The 20493-nt window shown below is 40.4% G+C and overlaps 1 protein-coding gene across 2 annotated transcripts in view; it reads right to left on the minus strand.

The window, feature by feature from the left end:
* Nucleotides 1-20493, minus strand: part of FCHSD1 (FCH and double SH3 domains 1) — a 374706-nt gene that overhangs the window by 137264 nt on the left and 216949 nt on the right. The gene's annotated exons all lie outside the window — the stretch shown is intronic.

Here is a 20493-nt window from a genome sequence, read left to right on the forward strand (position 1 = left end):
TGTGAGTAACGTCAAATCTTTGAATAAATTACAGTTTAGTAGCCAATTAAGAGAACAATATAAATTGTTTCACAGTATGTCTCTTAGGGCCCCCACCGGTGTGTAGAATAAATAAGAATCCCTTAGATATATTAAAACTGTAACAGCCTTTCAAGTCTTATCATTTAAATTTAACTTAGGGATTGGCAAATATTTCAGCACAATAGCTAAAAACAAAGATCTGCAGCATTTGTAATAAAACAATTTGAATGTTTGCTAAACATTTGACGTTTGTGTTTTGAAGTTTACTTTACATTTGTAACATGTGATATTGGATTTTTGAGTGCAACATTTTAAATGCTGATTCTGATGGACTTCAATGTAACTCTATATGTATGAATATTCAGATCTTCTATAGGTATGAATATTCCGATTTGAATGTTAACATCCTAGAGAACCATTTGAATGGCAGAATGAACCAGCATGCTACCATAACAATATAAATAAATTCAAACCTCTATTAGTTCTTCAGAAGTTTTATTTAGGTAATGTCCTCCTTCATAGAGGTTAAAAGGCCAGTAACCCCATCAAATAATGTTATATAATTCTGCACAAAGGCTGGCTCTACTGAGCGAGTCTGTTTTTTTACTTAAGCGCATCGGGCACGCTGTCTAGTCAGGGCCATTAAACTGAATGTAGCTCACTCCTGCCGTGGTCTGGTAGTGGAAGCGAGCTACATTCAGTTAAATGGCGCGATCGGGTGTGCTGTGACTAGACAGCGTGCCCGATACGCTTAGGTAAAAAACAGACCCGCTCAGTAGAGCCAAGAGCAGCGTTCTAAAAAATAGATTTTCAAAGGTAAATATCTTTGCAATACTCTGCTTTAGAAACCTGGCGCTAGGCTAATGTTATATAACTGTGTGCAGAATTACTAGCCCTTTAAGGTATGCCTCAAATAAAACAAAAAAAAGAGAATTCCATAGTGTAATATGGTTGTGAAGCTGGAATTGCTGTGATGATAGTAACGGTACATATGGTGGAACTGTAATAGCTCTAAACAGAGGATTCCACTTGACTTCTACAAAGGAGGAAATAAACTTTTGTGCACCATTATATTAGTATTTGTATCGTATTAATTTTGTTTAATAATTAGCACTATTAGTGGGTGAACAGGAACACCCTTAGCTCTTGCAATAGATAAGAGAGCCCACAGAACCTTCATAAAGATTCTGGGAATGGAAGCCAAACAAAATGTAAGAGCAACAAACTGAAAATGCTTGTCCAGGAAAGCAAACCTTAGAATTTAATGATAATTACTGTGAATAGTGATATGAAGATAAGTATCTTTCAGATTTAAAGTTATGCATGCTAAAAAGCAAGGGAGCAAAACAAATGCCAATATGTGCATAAGACGATGCTCACTGAAAAAGCATGAATAAAAAAGCTGATGCACAGAATAAAATGAAGAAACAAGCGCAAAAGAAAACCGTTGCGCACATAAGTCTACACGCATTATTAATAAAAAATACTTAATGCACCTCTAAGCCTTCATAGGACAAAATATGGTACTTCAATACCCATGCCGTATACAATGCCTGACATAATGGTCTCCAGGCTATGTTATGTTATACTCATAATAGAGTACAGGTAGCCCTCAGTTTACGCTGGGGTTAGGTTCCAGAAGGAATGGTTGTAAATCGAGACCGTTGTAAATTGAAACCCAGTTTATAATGTAAGTCAATGGGAAGTGAGGGAGTTAGAATCCAGGCCCCTCTCAAAATTGACATAAGTAACACCTAATACATTATTTTTAAAGCTTTGAAATGAAGACTTTAAATGCTAAACAGTATTATAAACCTAATTAAATAATCACACAACAGACTATCATCAAACTAAGTTTAGTGAACTAAAACATTTGCTAATAATCACACAACAGACTGTATCATCAAACTAAGTTTAATGAACAAAATCATTTTTTTACTTGCATTTTTCTGCAAACAGTTCTCTGCATTGTTAGCATGTTAGATAATATTGGGTCTGCACCTATTCTATGCATTTCAATCTGGACTGATTAAGCAGTTAGGCACCCTCACCTTAAGCAGCTGGACAGGAAGATAATAGAGAAGTGGCTGCTAGATCTTGTTCCTTTGAAAGCTGCTTGATAGCTAATGTCTGTTCTGTGTACAAAGATTAATTTCAGTCTGCTAAGATTACATAACTTTGCTGCAACACAAGCGGACAGCTACACCTACTGTCTATTTTAATTAGTGCACTGCTATTCAATAGCAATCAAATGACTGAAAAAAAAGGTTGTTATTCTGAAACGACGCAAATTGAACCGGCGTAAACCGAGGGCCACCTGTACCTACTTATAGCCTACAGGCTAAGCAGGTGCCAAACAACAACCCCCCACACTTACCTGGCACCCGCACTACTAGACTTGCCATAAGCAGAGAAGAACTGATTTCAGTAGATGGCCAACCCAATACTATATGCGTGACAGCAGAGTATCTAAACATCTGGAGTAAAACGTAGAACCAACAGGAGGAGGCTAGGGACTGGCCCCACCAATACCAGTGGCAGGCCAGTGACTAACTCTCATAGGGTGTTTTTGTGCCACAACCCATACTCCAAAGACTTCCCTCTTTCCAAACAGTAGCTCTCTGAAGTGAAACCGGGCCTCAAATCGGTCTGAGAACCTCTCTCACAAACATTAGGAGCACCTCCCTTCTTCACCAGTAAGTTGGGAGGGGTTTTAACGGCTCTTGGAGTTTTGGGAATCTTTGCCTCCTCCTAATGGTCAAGAGTATCACTCCCAGAAGTAATGGATCATGGACTCTCACCACCTTTATGAAAGAAATTAAACTTAAATGAATAGAATACAGGGAGTGCAGAATTATTAGGCAAATGAGTATTTTGACCACATCATCCTCTTTATGCATGTTGTCTTACTCCAAGCTGTATAGGCTCGAAAGCCTACTACCAATTAAGCATATTAGGTGATGTGCATCTCTGTAATGAGAAGGGGTGTGGTCTAATGACATCAAAACCCTATATCAGGTGTGCATAATTATTAGGCAACTTCCTTTCCTTTGGCAAAATGGGTCAAAAGAAGGACTTGTCAGGCTCAGAAAAGTAAAAAATAGTGAGATATCTTGCAGAGGGATGCAGCACTCTTAAAATTGCAAAGCTTCTGAAGCGTGATCATCGAACAATCAAGCGTTTCATTCAAAATAGTCAACAGGGTCGCAAGAAGCGTGTGGAAAAACCAAGGTGCAAAATAACTGCCCATGAACTGAGAAAAGTCAAGCGTGCAGCTGCCAAGATGCCACTTGCCACCAGTTTGGCCATATTTCAGAGCTGCAACATCACTGGAGTGCCCAAAAGCACAAGGTGTGCAATACTCAGAGACATGGCCAAGGTAAGAAAGGCTGAAAGACGACCACCACTGAACAAGACACACAAGCTGAAACGTCAAGATTGGGCCAAGAAATATCTCAAGACTGATTTTTCTAAGGTTTTATGGACTGATGAAATGAGAGTGAGTCTTGATGGGCCAGATGGATGGGCCCGTGGCTGGATTGGTAAAGGGCAGAGAGCTCCAGTCCGACTCAGACGCCAGCAAGGTGGAGGTGGAGTACTGGTTTGGACTGGTATCATAAAGATGAGCTTGTGGGGCCTTTTCGGGTTGAGGATGGAGTCAAGCTCAACTCCCAGTCCTACTGCCAGTTTCTGGAAGACACCTTCTTCAAGCAGTGGTACAGGAAGAAGTCTGCATCCTTCAAGAAAAACATGATTTTCATGCAGGACAATGCTCCATCACACGCGTCCAAGTACTCCACAGCGTGGCTGGCAAGAAAGGGTATAAAAGAAGAAAATCTAATGACATGGCCTCCTTGTTCACCTGATCTGAACCCCATTGAGAACCTGTGGTCCATCATCAAATGTGAGATTTACAAGGAGGGAAAACAGTACACCTCTCTGAACAGTGTCTGGGAGGCTGTGGTTGCTGCTGCACACAATGTTGATGGTGAACAGATCAAAACACTGACAGAATCCATGGATGGCAGGCTTTTGAGTGTCCTTGCAAAGAAAGGTGGCTATATTGGTCACTGATTTGTTTTTGTTTTGTTTTTGAATGTCAGAAATGTATATTTGTGAATGTTGAGATGTTATATTGGTTTCACTGGTAAAAATAAATTATTGAAATGGGAATATATTTGTTTTTTGTTAAGTTGCCTAATAATTATGCACAGTAATAGTCACCTGCACACACAGATATCCCCCTAAAATAGCTATAACTAAAAACAAACTAAAAACTACTTCCAAAACTATTCAGCTTTGATATTAATGAGTTTTTTGGGTTAATTGAGAACATGGTTGTTGTTCAATAATAAAATTAATCCTCAAAAATACAACTTTCCTAATAATTCTGCACTCCCTGTACACTAGCATGACATTTTTAAGCAACTATCCAGTTTACTTTGATTATCAATTTTGCTTAGTATTCTTGGTATCCTTTGTTAAAGAGTAATCAGAGGTGACCTGTTTGGTCTTAAAAGTGACCACCCCCTTAATCTTCTCAGTGGTACATATACAGTAAGTCTGATGGTTCAAATAAAATGAAGCTAACAGTTCTCATTTAGCTGGGATGACAGGCAGGGTTTCAGGCATATTGAGGTATGCTCTACAGCGGCGACGAACAAGTCTAGAGTCAAACTCTGCAAACTTGCCCACCCTAAGATTGTCGGTTAGATCTTGTAGGTCCCCTAGTTGATCTGGCGGTGGAGGAGAATGAGTACCACTGGGGATGTCTGCTCCTTAAAGCCTTTTTGCAGCCTTTCACTGTCAAGGAAGTAAAGTGCAGTGCCCCCCTTTTTATTTTTGAAAGGGTACCGGGAAAAAACTTCCCTTTCATTATATCATATCTAGAAAAATTATAAAGCCATAACTATCTTTCTTCTTTCCACTTTGGTAAAGAATTGCGTCTATCTCAAGCCTGGGATTTAAAATATAAAGGTGAAGTAAACCAAGATAAATCTATCTGAAATTTAGTGAGTCACTTTTGCATGGGCCATTATGGTTCTGTAAAATCCTGCTTAATACCTATAAACTAACTTGAATAGATAAGCTGACTAAGCTATATCAAATTAAATGGATGGTAAATCTAGGCGTTTAACAAACGCTAGGATTTACCACCACTAAAAACAATGTTGAGTTTAAGTGATCAATTATCAAAAATACGGTGCTAAACTCACCCTGACTGTGCTGCTGCACCTCGCTAAACTCAGGTGCTCCGGCTACCCACGCACAGCGCTCTTCTACCAATGAGGTGAAGTTTCCATCTCTAAACCAATAGCTGTGCTAGCATATAGAACACTATCAGAAGACAAACACGGCTGTTGGTTTAGAGGTGCAAACGTCACCTCATTGAAGGAGAGCGCTGTGCTGTGGGTGGCTGGAGACGCTGAGTTTAGGAAGGTGCAGAGGCACAGTCAGAGTGAGTTTAGCATCCTTCTTTTTAATAATTGATCAGTTAGTGAGGGTAAATCCTAGCATTTGTTAAACATTCATATTTACCATCACTTTAAGTCAGAGCTCAGTCTTCAGCTTATATATGGAGACATTTTTACAACCTAAATGAAGAATTTAGATAAAAAGAATGTTAAAGGGACATTAAGCACTAAATATACTTTAAACGCATAGGACTGAGGTTATGCCCCATCTCCCTCTAGTCATGGGTGCCTCCATGTTGAAATATATATTTCACTACATTCCAGTGCTGACCTGTTTGCACATGTGCAGCAACTCTCCTTTAAATACCTCCAGTATAACCTAGTTTCCATAATGGCAACACCCATGATTAGAGGGAGGTGCATTAAATGTGTTTAGTGTCCCTTTAAATCCGTTAAGAATCTACCTCATACTACAGATGCAAATATGATTGCTCTGCAAGTCTCTGCAATCATCTTGTCGAAATTGAAGAAATCAACAAATGCTTAAAGACTGTGAAATGTAAATGAAAATCTTATAGAGATGAGGGCAAATGCAGAGTACAGAATTTACAGAATTTCTAATCCAGAAAGTTTTTTAGAAAACTATTACCTAGATTACGAGTTTTGCGTTAGAGGCTGTGCGGTGCTAACGAGCAGTTTATGCTCACCGCTCACTTACCTACAGCGCTAGTATTACTAGTTTTTACAAACCAGACAAGAAGTGAGCGTTGAGCATTATTACGGGTTTTTACAAACCAGACAAGAAGTGAGCGTTGAGCATTATTACGGGTTTTTACAAACCAGACAAGAAGTGAGCGTTGAGCAAAATTGTGCTCCTTACCGCACTCCAATACTAGCGCTGCTTACGTTAGCGGTGAGCTGGTGTAACGTGCTCGTGCACGATTTCCACATAGGCATCAACGGGGAGAGCCGGCTGAAAAAAGTCTAACACCTGCAAAAAAAACAGAGTAAAACTCCTTAAAGCAGCCCCATTGATTCCTATGGGGAAATAAATTTTATGTCTACACCTAACACCCTAACATGAACCCAGAGTCTATACACCCATAATCTTACACTTATTAACCCCTAATCTGCCGCCCCCGACATCGCCGACACCTACATTATAATTATTAACCCCTAATCTGCTGCTCCGGACACCGCCGCCACATACATTATACTTATGAACCCCTAATCTGCTGCCCCCAACATCGCCGACACCTACATTATATTTATTAACCCATACTCTGCTGCCCCCAATGTCGCCGCCACCTACCTACACTTATTAACTCCTAATCTGCCGCCCCCAAAGTCGCTGCCACTATAATAAACATAGTAACCCCTAAACCGCCGCACTCCCGCCTCGCAAACATTAGTTAAATATTATTAACCCCTAATCTGCCGCCCCTAACGTCGCCGCCACTATATTAAAGTTATTAACCCCTAAACCTAAGTCTAACCCTAAACCTAACACCCCCTATCTTAAATATAATTAAAAGAAATCAAAATAAATATTCCTATTTAAAACTAAATCAGCCAATAGGATTTTTTCTACCTTAATTCCGATTGGCTGATAGAATTCTATCAGCCAATCGGAATTGAAGGGACGCCATCTTGGATGACATCATTTAAAAGGAACCTTCATTCAGTGTTAGCCGTCGGAGGATGCTCCGCGTCGGATGTCTTGAAGATGGACCCGCTCCGCGCCGGATGGATGAAGATAGAAGATGCCATCTGGATGAAGACTTCTGCCCGTCTGGAGGACCACTTCGCCCGGCTTGGATGAAGACGTCTTCCGGCTTCGTTGAGGACTTCGGCCAGTTGGATGAAGACTTCTCCCGGTAAGGTGATCTTCAAGGGGTTAGTCTTAGGTTTTTTTAAGGGGGTATTGGGTGGGTTTTAGAGTAGGGTTGGTTGTGTGGGTGGTCGGTTTTAATGTTGGGGGGGATTTGTAATTTTTTTACAGGTAAAAGAGCTGATTACTTTGGGGCAATGCCCCGCAAAAGGCCCTTTAAGGGCTATTTCTAATTTAGTGTAGGGTAGGGCTTTTTTATTTTGGGGGGGCTTTTTTTATTTTGTTAGGGGGATTAGATTATGTGTAATTAGTTTAAAAATCTTGTAAATTGTTTATTATTTTATGTAATTTTGTGGGGGGGGTTTTGTACTTAAGCTAATTTTATTTAATTGTATTTAATTTAGGGAATTAATTTAATTATAGTGTAGTGTTAGGTGTTAGTGTAAGTTATGTTATGTTTTATTTTACAGGTAAATTTGTCTTTATTTTAGCTAGGTAGTCATTAAATAGTTAATAACTATTTAATAACTATTCTACCTAGTTAAAATAAATACAAACTTGCCTGTAAAATAAAAATAAATCCAAAGCTAGATACAATGTAACTATTAGTTATATTGTAGCTAGCTTAGCCCCTTAAGGACCAGCGACGTACCCTGTATGTCACTGGCCTTTTTTTTGGACTAGATTGTTTTATAGCGCGGTCTTGCCACCAGCGTTGAGACTGCTCTATTCCACAAAGTCTGCTGGAGGGAGGGTATTAATAGCGTCTTCTTGCTTGAATTGTGCTATTATGTCCTGAAAAAACCCTTAACGACCAGTGACATACAGGGTACATTGTGGTCATTAAGGGGTTAGGGTTTATTTTATAGGTAAGTATTTAGTTTTAAATAGGAATAATTTAGTTGATAGTAATTTTTATTTAGATTTCTTTTAATTATATTTAAGTTAGGGGGTGTTAGGGTTAGACTTAGATTTAGGGGTTAATAACTTTAGTATAGTGGCGGCGACGCTGAGGGCGGCAGATTAGGGGTTAACAAATGTAGGTAGGTGTCGGCAGTAAAAGTGAGTCCGTGGGTGTGCAGAGGGGGGAACCTGAGGCCATAATTACAGCGCTGCCATAAAGAACCAATTGCTTAGCTCCTATCTTACATACAAGTGCACTACGAAAGAAAATCTGCAGCAGTCATAAATAACTGTAAGGAGGGAATGCTTATTTAAAGGACTTCCTTACAGGTTGCTAGCTGGTTTATTCCATATTCGCTTTAAATGCTTTGTGATACTGTGGAGAATGCTTCTGTTTGCCTGGGGAGACTTTGTGCAATATTGATTTGCTGCCCTGCTATTCTTACTTCTTATATGTGGCATTTCGTGCATTGCAACATTCCCTCACTGCATTATATCTAAGCAAATATATGTTATTATGTTAACAGCCTAACAACTAACATAACACATTTTGAAGCTGTTTGCGAAGCACAAGGATGGCTTTACAAGATATGTATGACTTCCTCTTGGAATTCACTGCTATCCTGGAAGATCATAGACACCGATTTTTACTAGAGATTGAGGAGGCATTTGATACACCCTCTCTTACATATCGTAATAAGCTGGTGGAGATTGCAAGAAGTGTCAGAATTTCATCAGTGACAATTGACTGTGTGATTGTGGGAACTGGAAGTTAAATAGTTACACAACATTCAGATCCCATAACTGGTCCACACGCTAGTGAATCAGAAAGATCCATTAGGTCTCCCTCCTCACACACAGACCCTTATCTAGTATTGAGCCAAGTTCACTCTTCAGGTACTGCGTTGCCCCCTCTAACAGAACAGTACATCACACAGAGAGCTTAACTCCCTGGACTTCTGTCTGATACTAACACAGGTGGTCCCCAACTCAACTCACTGCTTGTCTGGAGATATTGCTCACTATTTTGCCATGCAGCCTATCTTACATAAAAGTGGATCGGTTTTGTATGAGAGATCATCTCCCCAACCACCCAAGGACCCGTGGGATGTGGTTTTATTGAATTTGTGATGGGACCCTGGAGGCAAAAATGTATAATTCCACTGAGGTCTTCTCTCTGGCTAATTACCTGCTAAGTTTTGGTCCCTATGGCAATCCACACCTGGATCAGCCATCATAGACTCTATGACAGAGAAGGCATTGGACAGAGACACAGAGCACTAGTCGGACTTCAGACATTAATAGTCTAAACTTATTTGATGAGCCACTCTGCGAGATTGCTTATTGCTTTTGCCTTTTACATAGAGCAAATATTCTTTACTACTGTTCATTTGCAGGTTTGTTAGAGTTGAAACTAGACTGATATGATCACTACTGTTTTGCACTTTAACAGACCGTTACATAACTATAAGCTACCCTAAGGTATAAGCTACCTCTCCCTTGGAACTAAGTGTTAAAACTCCACTTTATTTTCTGAGTTGGTCAAATATTTTCTATCATTTGAACTATAGAGATACGTAAGTTATGTCACATACACACCAGCTCATATTAACATGGTTTCAGCTATTTAAGTCAGCTCTAATGGATTCTGAGTCAGATTAAGCACAAACTCCTGCCTTCTTCTCCAAATGCACTATGTGCTTAGGAGTATGCCAAAAAGTTAACCAAGTTTAACAATAATACGTGTTTTGCTTCTCTGCATACTTTAGACCATTTAACAGCTGGATAGCCGTTTATTTTCAAATTTATGCATATATATATATATATCATCCAATATTTATAGTAAGGACTACATATGAAACATATGCCTACCTGCTTTATATTTATGCTATTGTCTAGCTCCTTATTTAGCATTTCAATGTAGTTATATTCACGTTTGGATAATCGTTTAAAATGTGCAATCATGATGTCGCCTCTGTACTTTATTCTTCTAATTTTAATTATGATATTTAGATGGTACAGCTTAGCCATTATAGACATATACACTTGGTCTCCTTCTCTGCCTAGACCTTATATTCTGCAGAATAAGGATATTGATTTGCCCACGCTAACTTTTTTAATTATAACCAAGTCGGTGTATAACGACAATAATACCATCTCATGAGTATGTTACTGTTTGATTTATTTGTCAAATGTTTGTGTATATACAAATGAGTTCAGTTCCTTTGTGCTCTTTCATAAGTGGAATTTTCCCTCTGTTATGTGTGTTAAACCCGAGACATTTACTAGGTTACCTTCCCTTTTCGCTATAGTTTCTAGCTGTAATGAATCACCTGCGATGGGTATAGGGCCAATGCCCAGTCGACGGGATTTAACTAAGTGAAAAGGAGAAATATACTTTCCCATCATAGTATAGATACCTTTATATTTTGCCTTACGCTAACAAAGGTCATATGATAGTAATTTTATTCATACAGAGGTAATTGCAATACCACATTATATATCTAGGTTATCCCTATTATATTTATGTGAGTAATGTGGTTTACTTGTATGTGGTATGCACGATTCGTAAAGTAGGCTAGTACTATTTATAAATGAGGAATTACACCTGGACTCTCCTTCGATTAATATTATACAGTGGTTGCAGAGCAATGTTGCTGGAATGTTAGTGGATTTAATCCTTTAATCCTGGTATTACTGTTTGCTGTTTGTATGTATGCACATTGGAGCTTTGTTCATCTTGATGTAATTGCTTCCAGTTGTTTTGGTACTACTCTAATAACCACACGCATTAAGCTTGGAGGCGACTCACTGTCCTCTCTCTAGTTTATTTATTTGTATGCTAGCATGACAATACCTATCGAAATAAAACCTATATATAACATTGCATTTAAGAATTTCCTACTATAATAGTAAGCTTTCCCAGTTACCTGCTAATTTTAGCTAGGTGTATTTCAGCCCCTTAATGCTAATCTTGATTCACGACCATTATAGTTACTCTCGCTTGATTAGAAGTGTATATCTTGACTATACCATAAGCCATCCGAGGTCGACAAGAGGTTCTGAGGAGTTCAGCATTCCTCAGTAAGCTAGCTCTAGTAAACCCTTCCTACTCCAGAAGTATAAGACCCTCCGCACCTAACCCACCCCCCCCTCTATATAATGAGCCTCCTAGATCAGGAGGACTACATATGCGGTTTCTCTTGTCTATGCCGCAACCATAGCAACTTCCTTAGCATTTACTCTCACAAAACACCATAGTGTTGACTCTACCTACCCTACTTAGCTCAGCAAGACTGATTAACATTACTTACCAACTGAGTCTACAATCTTAAAATATTTTTTAAGCTGCCTTCTTTGAAGCTACTAAGATCAGGAATGAGCCCAAAAGTGACCCACTGTGCCAGTTTGAAGGCCAGTTTGAAGGCCTTGCTACAGACTTTATTAAAACTAAAACCTGAGGTCTAGATAATGAGACCCACAAGTGGTCTCCTACAATTGATGCAACCTTTAGTTATTGTTATGTATTTCATTTGATTTGTGGCCCAAGAGTGGTCTCTTAGAAAGATATGAAGGTTTACATTTCTCCAACATAGGTGTGTCCGGTCCACGGCGTCATCCTTACTTGTGGGATATTCTCCTCCCCAACAGGAAATGGCAAAGAGCCCAGCAAAGCTGGTCACATGATCCCTCCTAGGCTCCGCCTACCCCAGTCATTCTCTTTGCCGTTGTACAGGCAACATCTCCACGGAGATGGCTTAGAGTTTTTTAGTGTTTAACTGTAGTTTTTATTATTCAATCAAGAGTTTGTTATTTTAAAATAGTGCTGGTATGTACTATTTACTCTGAAACAGAAAAGAGATGAAGATTTCTGTTTGTATGAGGAAAATGATTTTAGCAACCGTTACTAAAATCCATGGCTGTTCCACACAGGACTGTTGAGAGGAATTAACTTCAGTTGGGGGAACAGTGAGCAGTCTTTTGCTGCTTGAGGTATGACACATTCTAACAAAACGATGTAATGCTGGAAGCTGTCATTTTCCCTATGGGATCCGGTAAGCCATTTTTATTCACACAGTAAATAAGGGCTTCACAAGGGCTTATTAAGACTGTAGACATTTTCTGGGCTAAATCGATCATATTTACACATATTTAGCCTTGAGGAATCATTTAATCTGGGTATTTTTTGTAAAATAATATTGGCAGGCACTTTTTTAGACACTTTATTCTATTGGGGCTTTCCCTAATCATAGTCAGAGCCTCATTTTCGCGCCGGTATGGCGCACTTGTTTTTGAGAACAGCATGACATGCAGCTGCATGTGTGTGGAGCTCTGATACATAGAAAAGTCTTTCTGAAGGCATTATTTGGTATCGTATTCCCCTTTGGGCTTGGTTGGGTCTCAGCAAAGCAGATTCCAGGGACTGTAAAGGGGTTAAATATAAAAACGGCTCCGGTTCCGTTATTTTAAGGGTTAAAGCTTCCAAATTTGGTGTGCAATACTTTTAAGGCTTTAAGACACTGTGGTGAAATTTTGGTGAATTTTGAACAATTCCTTCATACTTTTTCGCAATTGCAGTAATAAAGTGTGTTCAGTTTAAAATTTAAAGTGACAGTAACGGTTTTATTTTAAAACGTTTTTTGTGCTTTGTTATCAAGTTTATGCCTGTTTAACATGTCTGAACTACCAGATAGATTGTGTTCTGACTGTGGGGAAGCCAAGGTTCCTTCTCATTTAAATAGATGTGATTTATGTCATAAAAAATTTAGTAAAAACGATGCCCAAGATGATTCCTCAAGTGAGGGGAGTAAGCATGGTACTGCATCATCCCCTCCTTCGTCTACACCAGTTTTGCCCATACAGGAGGCCCCTAGTACATCTAGCGCGCCAATACTCCTTACTATGCAACAATTAACGGCTGTAATGGATAATTCTATCAAGAACATTTTAGCCAATATGCCCACTTATCAGCGAAAGCGCGACTGCTCTGTTTTAGAAAATACTGAAGAGCATGAGGACGCTGATGATATTGTTTCTGAAGGGCCCCTACACCAGTCTGAGGGGGCCAGGGAGGTTTTGTCTGAGGGAGAAATTTCAGATTCAGGAAAAATTTCTCAACAAGCTGAACCTGATGTGATTACTTTTAAATTTAAGTTGGAACATCTCCGCGCTCTGCTTAAGGAGGTGTTATCCAATTTGGATGATTGTGATTATCTGGTCATTCCAGAAACACTATGTAAAATGGACAAGTTCCTAGAGGCCCCGGGGCCCCCCGAAGCTTTTCCTATACTCAAGCGGGTGGCGTACATTGTTAATAAAGAATGGGACAGGCCCGGTGTACCTTTCGTACCTCCCCCCATATTTAAAAAATTGTTTCCTATAGTCGACCCCAGAAAGGACTTATGGCAGACAGTCCCCAAGGTCGAGGGGGCGGTTTCTACTCTAAACAAGCGCACCACTATACCCATAGAAGATAGTTGTGCTTTCCAAGATCCTATGGATAAAAAATTAGAAGGTTTGCTAAAAAAGATGTTTGTTCAGCAAGGTTACCTTCTACAACCAATTGCATGCATTGTCCCTGTCACTACAGCCGCGTGTTTCTGGTGCGATGAGCTAGAAAAGGCGATTATTAGTAATTCTTCTTCTTATGAGGAGATTATGGACAGAATTCGTGCTCTTAAATTGGCTAATTCTTTCACCCTAGACGCCACCTTGCAATTGGCTAGGTTAGCGGCGAAAAATTCTGGGTTTGCTATTGTGGCGCGCAGAGCGCTTTGGTTAAAATCTTGGTCAGCGGATGCGTCTTCCAAGAACAAATTGTTTGACATTCCTTTCAAGGGGAAAACACTGTTTGGCCCTGACTTGAAAGAGTTTATCTCTGATATCACTGGGGGCAAGGGCCACGCCCTTCCTCAGAATAGGTCTTTCAAGGCCAAAAATAAACCTAATTTTCGTCCCTTTCGCAGAAACGGACCAGCCCCAAGTGCTACGTCCTCTAAGCAGGAGGGTAATACTTCTCAAGCCAATCCAGCCTGGAGACCAAGGCAAGGCTGGAACAAAGGAAAGCAGGCCAAGAAACCTGCCACTGCTCCCAAGACAGCATGAGATGCGGGCCCCCGATCCGGGACCGGATTTGGTGGGGGGCAGACTCTCTCTCTTCACTCAGGCTTGGGCAAGAGATGTTCTGGATCCTTGGGCGCTAGAAATAGTCTTCCAAGGTTATCTTCTGGAAGTGATTCATCCTGTTCCATTAAAAGAACGAGGGATGGGGTTCTACTCCAATCTGTTCGTAGTTCCCAAAAAAGAGGGAACGTTCAGACCAATCTTAGATCTCAAGATCCTAAACAAGTTTCTCAAGGTTCCATCGTCCAAAATGGAAACCATTCGAACAATCCTTCCATCCAGGAAGGTCAATTCTTGACCACGGTGGATTTAAAGGATGCGTATCTACATATTCCTGTCCACAAGGAACATCATCGGTTCCTAAGGTTCGCATTCCTGGACAAGCATTACCAGTTCGTGGCGCTTCCTTTCGGATTAGCCACTGTTCCAAGGATTTTCACAAAGGTACTAGGGTCCCTTCTGGCGGTGCTAAGACCAAGGGGCATTGCTGTAGTACCTTACTTGGACGACATTCTGATTCAAGCGTCGTCCCTTCCTCAAGCAAAGGCTCACACGGACATAGTCCTGGCCTTTCTCGGATCTCACGGATGGTAAGTGAACGTGGAAAAGAGTTCTCTATCTCCGTCGACAAGAGTTCCCTTCTTGGGAACAATAATAGACTCCTTAGAAATGAGGATTTTTCTGACAGAGACCAGAAAAACAAAACTTCTAAACTCTTGTCGGATACTTCCTTCCGTTCCTCTTCCTTCCATAGCGCAGTGCATGGAAGTGATAGGTTTGATGGTAGCGGCAATGGACATAGTTCCTTTTGCGCGCATTCATCTAAGACCATTTCAATTGTGTATGCTCAGTCAGTGGAATGGGGACTATACAGACTTGTCTCCGAAGATACAAGTAAATCAGAGGACCAGAGACTCACTCCGTTGGTGGCTGTCCCTGGACAACCTGTCGCAAGGGGTGACCTCCCGCAGACCAGAGTGGGTCATTGTCACGACCGACGCCAGTCTGATGGGCTGGGGCGCGGTCTGGGGATCCCTGAAAGCTCAGGGTCTTTGGTCTCGGGAAGAATCTCTTCTACCGATAAATATTCTGGAACTGAGAGCGATATTCAATGCTCTCAAGGCTTGGCCTCAGCTAGCGAGGGCCAAGTTCATACGGTTTCAATCAGACAACATGACGACTGTTGCGTACATCAACCATCAGGGGGGAACAAGGAGTTCCCTGGCGATGGAAGAAGTGACCAAAATCATTCAATGGGCGGAGACTCGCTCCTGCCACCTGTCTGCAATCCACATCCCAGGAGTGGAAACTTGGGAAGCGGATTTTCTGATTCGTCAGACATTGCATCCGGGGGTGTGGGAACTCCATCCGGAAATCTTTGCCCAAATCACTCAACTGTGGGGCATTCCAGACATGGATCTGATGGCCTCTCGTCAGAACTTCAAGGTTCCTTGCTACGGGTCCAGATCCAGGGATCCCAAGGCGACTCTAGTAGATGCACTAGTAGCACCTTGGACCTTCAACCTAGCTTATGTATTCCCGCCGTTTCCTCTCATCCCCAGGCTGGTAGCCAGGATCAATCAGGAGAGGGCGTAGGTGATCTTGATAGCTCCTGCGTAACCACGCAGGACTTGGTAGGCAGATCTGGTGAATATGTCATCGGCTCCACCATGGAAGCTACCTTTGAGACGAGACCTTCTTGTTCAAGGTCCGTTCGAACATCCGAATCTGGTCCTACTCCAGCTGACTGCTTGGAGATTGAACGCTTGATCTTATCAAAGCGAGGGTTCTCAGATTCTGTTATTGATACTCTTGTTCAGGCCAGAAAGCCTGTAACTAGAAAAATTTACCACAAAATATGGAAAAAATATATCTGTTGGTGTGAATCTAAAGGATTCCCTTGGGACAAGGTAAAGATTCCTAGGATTCTATCCTTTCTTCAAGAAGGATTGGAGAAAGGATTATCTGCAAGTTCCTTGAAGGGACAGATTTCTGCCTTGTCTGTGTTACTTCACAAAGAGCTGGCAGCTGTGCCAGATGTTCAAGCCTTTGTTCAGGCTCTGGTTAGAATCAAGCCTGTTTACAAACCTTTGACTCCTCCTTGGAGTCTCAACTTAGTTCTTTCAGTTCTTCAGGGGGTTCCGTTTGAACCCTTACATTCCGTTGATATTAAGTTATTATCTTGGAAAGTTTTGTTTTTGGCTGCAATTTCTTCCGCTAGAAGAGTTTCAGAATTATCTGCTCTGCAGTGTTCTCCTTCTTATCTGGTGTTCCATGCAGATAAGGTGGTTTTACGTACTAAACCTGGTTTTCTTCCGAAAGTTGTTTCTAACAAAAACATTAACCAGGAGATAGTCGTGCCTTCTTTGTGTCCGAAACCAGTTTCGAAGAAGGAACGTTTGTTGCACAATTTGGATGTTGTTCGCGCTCTAAAATTCTATTTAGATGCTACAAAGGATTTTAGACAAACATCTTCCTTGTTTGTTGTTTATTCTGGTAACAGGAGAGGTCAAAAAGCAACTTCTACCTCTCTCTCTTTTTGGATTAAAAGCATCATCAGATTGGCTTACGAGACTGCCGGACGGCAGCCTCCTGAAAGAATCACAGCTCATTCCACTAGGGCTGTGGCTTCCACATGGGCCTTCAAGAACGAGGCTTCTGTTGATCAGATATGTAGGGCAGCGACTTGGTCTTCACTGCACACTTTTACCAAATTTTACAAGTTTGATACTTTTGCTTCTTCTGAGGCTATTTTTTGGGAGAAAGGTTTTGCAAGCCGTGGTGCCTTCCATTTAGGTGACCTGATTTGCTCCCTCCCTTCATCCGTGTCCTAAAGCTTTGGTATTGGTTCCCACAAGTAAGGATGACGCCGTGGACCGGACACACCTATGTTGGAGAAAACAGAATTTATGTTTACCTGATAAATTACTTTCTCCAACGGTGTGTCCGGTCCACGGCCCGCCCTGGTTTTTTAATCAGGTCCTATAATTTATTTTCTTTAACTACAGTCACCACGGTATCATATGGTTTCTCCTATGCAAATATTCCTCCTTAACGTCGGTCGAATGACTGGGGTAGGCGGAGCCTAGGAGGGATCATGTGACCAGCTTTGCTGGGCTCTTTGCCATTTCCTGTTGGGGAGGAGAATATCCCACAAGTAAGGATGACGCCGTGGACCGGACACACCGTTGGAGAAAGTAATTTATCAGGTAAACATAAATTCTGTTTTTTTCATTGGCATGTTGCTGTACTGTTTCTTTTCTTTTTCTTTTCTTCTTGCAGAAATCGTATGTATTATTTGTCTTCCACCATGTAGATCGCAATCAGTGTTATTACATATGCAACTCTTATATGTAACCCATATGATGTATCTTGCTATGAGCAATTTCAAAATTATGTTGTATATTGCTGCAATCCCTTATTTGTATGCCAAACCATTTCCTCAATAAAAAGATTTATTGAAAAAAAAAAAAAGTTTGTTGAAGAGACATTGTCTAATGCTTGGCCTTCAATCGGACAGAACTTTCTTGTGGAAAGCACATGTAGCACTGGATTAGCTCCTTTATTAAGGGGTGAGAATCTGAAGAAACTATGTTCAGTTATTGTTAGGTTTTTGAATTTCCAAGGCAAAGCAAAGATCCTGAGGGCTTCTGATTTTTGAACATTTTTTAAATTCTAGGTTAGACAATTTTCCCAGCTAAACTGAATTTTGTTTCTAACTTTTTTCTAACTTTTTATTCAATGGAGAACTTGACAACTGGCCTGATTTTTATTGGACAAAAAAACATTTTTTTTTCACCTCAAGTCCTGTTGTATAATAGTTTTGCAAATTGGCTCCACAGTGCAAAAAATGTAGGCTTGACATGGATGCCTAATGGTGGTAAGTAATAGAAAGTTCAATGTCTACAGCACTAAAGTTAAAAACATATCCTTAATTTGACAGACATAAAGCAATCAAGAGACGTTTCGGGTATACTTGACCCTTACTCATGCATACTCTATTGGATATTGTTTGGACATTAGACAGAGCCCCTGTCTGCACTAGCACTATCACTCAATAAAGCTGCTGTTCAAGATTGTGTTAATGGTGGTAAGCAGCTTTATTGAGTGATAGTGCCAGTATCTTTGTTGGCCTTAACATTAGAAAAGCAGATTAATAAACCAATTCATCTAATTTGGAAATCTTGCATTTGTGAATCTCCTGCAGTATACAAATTAGACTGATTAATATAACATAATATTTTGTGCATTAGGTGTGCAATTTATATTATCTCTGCTGCAAATAGACCCTGATTTTTTTTACTCCAACTGTTGGCAGTAATTGTGAGATTTAATTAAAAAACGAGTTAAGTGAGGTAATAGTGAGCAGCAACCTCAGTTCAACAAAAACTAATAGGTCTTGTATACTGCTTACATCTTGGGCTACTACTTGCAAAGGGAAGCTTAGTTATGACGGCCTTTAAATATAAATTAAAAATACTATTTAAACTAAGAAAACATTTTTCAGTTGCGCTTTATATTTGTGAAAAAGCATTAAACACGGCCGAGTATTGCCTTTACCTATCATGGAACTAGAGAGAGTCCAATGTGAAATGCAGATTTTTGCAACATACAAGGTAACAGTACCTAGTAGATTTTACAGTAACCATTGCAAAGCAAACACATTTTATTGATGTACCCCAATTCCATAAATCATAACATGTCATATGGTTGCTATTTAAGGAGAATAAACAAGCAGTTAATAGTTAATGGACATAGTAACTCTAGTGGTAACAAATATATATTTACTAGAAAACAACAAAAACACAATTTATGCTTACCTGATAAATTTATTTCTCTTGTGGTGTATCCAGTCCACGGATCATCCATTACTTGTGGGATATTCTCATTCCCAACAGGAAGTTGCAAGAGGATCACCCACAGCAGAGCTGTAATATAGCTCCTCCCCTAACTGTCATAGCCAGTCATTCGACCGAAAACAAGCCGAGAAAGGAGGAACCATAGGGTGTAGTGGTTACTGTAGTTTAAATTTAAAAATTACCGGCCTTAAAATGACAGGGCGGGCCGTGGACTGGATACACCACAAGAGAAATAAATTTATCAGGTAAGCATAAATTGTGTTTTCTCTTGTAAGGTGTATCCAGTCCACGGATCATCCATTACTTGTGGGATACCAATACCAAAGCTAAAGTACACGGATGAAGGGAGGGACAAGGCAGGAACTTAAATGGAAGGAACCACTGCCTGTAAAACCTTTCTCCCAAATATAGCCTCCGAAGAAGCAAAAGTATAAAATTTATAAAAATTTGAAAAGGTATGAAGCGAAGACCAAGTCGCCGCCTTGCAAATCTGTTCAACAGAAGCCTCATTTTTAAAGGCCCAAGTGGAAGCCACAGCTCTAGTGGAATGAGCTGTAATCCTTTCAGGAGGCTGCTGTCCAGCAGTCTCATAGGCTAAGCGGATTAAGCTTCTTAGCCAAAAAGAAAAAGAGGTTGCCAAAGCCTTTTGACCTCTCCTCTGTCCAGAGTAGACAACAAACAAAGCAGATGTTTGACGAAAATCTTTAGTAGCTTGTAAGTAAAACTTTAAAGCACAGACCACATCCAGATTGTGTAACACAAGGATGGAACCACAATCTCTTGATTGATATTCTTGTTAGATACCACCTTAGGTAAGAACCCAGGTTTGGTACGCAGGACTACCTTATCCGTATGAAAAATCAGATAAGGAGAATCACATTGTAAGGCAGATAGCTCAGAGACTCTACGAGCCGAGGAAATAGCTACCAAAAAAAAAAAAAATCTATGGAATGAAGAGGTTCAAACGGAACTCCTTGAAGAACCTTAAGAACCAAGTTTAAGCTCCATGGTGGAGCAACAGGTTTAAACAAAGGCTTGATTCAAACTAAAGCCTGACAAAATGCCTGAACGTCTGGAACATCTGCCAGACGCTAGTGCAAAAGAATAGACAGAGCAAAAATCTGTCCCTTTAAGAAACTAGCTGACAATCCTTTTTCCAAACCTTCTTGGAGAAAAGATAAAATCCTAGGAATCCTGACCTTACTCCATGAGTAACCCTTGGATTCACACCAATAAAGATATCTACGCCATACCTTATGGTAAATTTTCCTGGTGACAGGCTTTCGTGCCTGTATTAAGGTATCAATAACTGACTCGGAGAAGCCACGCTTTGATAAAATCA

This window comes from Bombina bombina, chromosome 6, assembly GCF_027579735.1.
Source record: "Bombina bombina isolate aBomBom1 chromosome 6, aBomBom1.pri, whole genome shotgun sequence".
Lineage (NCBI taxonomy): Eukaryota > Metazoa > Chordata > Amphibia > Anura > Bombinatoridae > Bombina > Bombina bombina.